This window comes from Hordeum vulgare, chromosome 4H (assembly GCF_904849725.1).
Source record: "Hordeum vulgare subsp. vulgare chromosome 4H, MorexV3_pseudomolecules_assembly, whole genome shotgun sequence".
NCBI classification, from domain to species: Eukaryota; Viridiplantae; Streptophyta; class Magnoliopsida; order Poales; family Poaceae; genus Hordeum; species Hordeum vulgare.
The window spans coordinates 240,354,178-240,355,361 of NC_058521.1; the positions used below are offsets into that span (position 1 = coordinate 240,354,178).

General features: G+C 38.3%; 1 long non-coding RNA gene across 1 annotated transcript; it reads right to left on the minus strand.

Annotated features, from left to right (window-relative positions):
• Positions 1–285: 285 nt before the first annotated feature.
• LOC123446347 lies at positions 286–503 on the minus strand. The gene is made up of 2 exons (XR_006631326.1): positions 438–503; positions 286–346 (listed from the first exon to the last, which is right to left on the minus strand). It is a non-coding gene; the product is annotated as an uncharacterized LOC123446347 (long non-coding RNA).
• Positions 504–1,184: the final 681 nt, after the last annotated feature.

Genomic DNA, 1,184 nt, shown 5'->3' on the forward strand with positions numbered 1-1,184 from the left:
ATATATGTTACAACTTAGTTGCAACTGACTGGGTTAAGCATCTCCGACACTTGTAGCGCAAGAAAAAAATACCTTGACCAATACAAATGGAAGGCGGATGCCATTGACGTTCTCTGCTGAGCTTTGCAGTGTTTCGTTACGTAACTTGATGTTCTGGAGATCATCAAACTTTAAATGAACAAGAAAGAATCATCAGGAGATATCAAATACAACGGTATATATAATAGTAGGAGGCAACAAAACCAAAGAAAACTGCTGCATAGTGTAAACAACTTACCTGATTTCCGATTTCCTGGAGGAGTGCCTTCTTGTGCCTAATCTTGTTGACGAGTTCTTTGCGAACTTCCTTTTAAAAAGAAGATGGTAGCAATCAAATAATAGTCATATAGGAATGGATTACTGTCCATCTAGCCTGAAAACCAAGCACGAATACCGACCTCCAACTTCTTTAGCTTTTCATATCTGTAATTTGAAAGGCCCATCCACCGTATCTCCTTTTTTTACAGTTTGATGAGAAATGAACTTGAAAGTTCTCGGTGTGATGTCGACATTTAGGTTTGGTCCCGATCTTCTATGTTTGATGTTTGTTGTAACTTACTTGTCCAGTTTTCTGTTAGGTTGGTGTGTTCTGTCGTCGTAGTTGCAAAGACAGTAAGGTGGCAGTGCTGGTTAGAGGTTCTACAACGTATGCATGTTTGTAATAAGCTGTCTGGACCCATGATATTTGGCGGCCAACACTCTTTGTACTAATTCCATGCCAAATGAAATTGGGAGTGATGCTTCTTAATTCGAAAATAGATAAATAAATGCATAAAGGGATCAGAAATCCATACAAAACCCTTGATCAATATGTCCCATGAATTTCAGCTCTGAATAAATTTCATCCGCAACGTGTAATAGACAGTAGCTTGTTGAGGTACTTAATGACTCAAACGGGGAGAAAATAAATCAGTTCCCAAGCATATATCTTTGAAAGGCATGTTATGTATTACAGAGATACAAAACCAAGCTTGTAGTAACTTTTAGAACACATGCATGAACAATGGACAAAAAGTAAAATAACCTGCTGCTCTAGAAGTAGAACGTTGTTGTCACCCTCAAATGTAGACTGGACATCAGTTTTGGCTTTGAAAGCTCAGTCTTCAATTCTTGATCACCGCAAGCCTCACGATACTACTGATAAA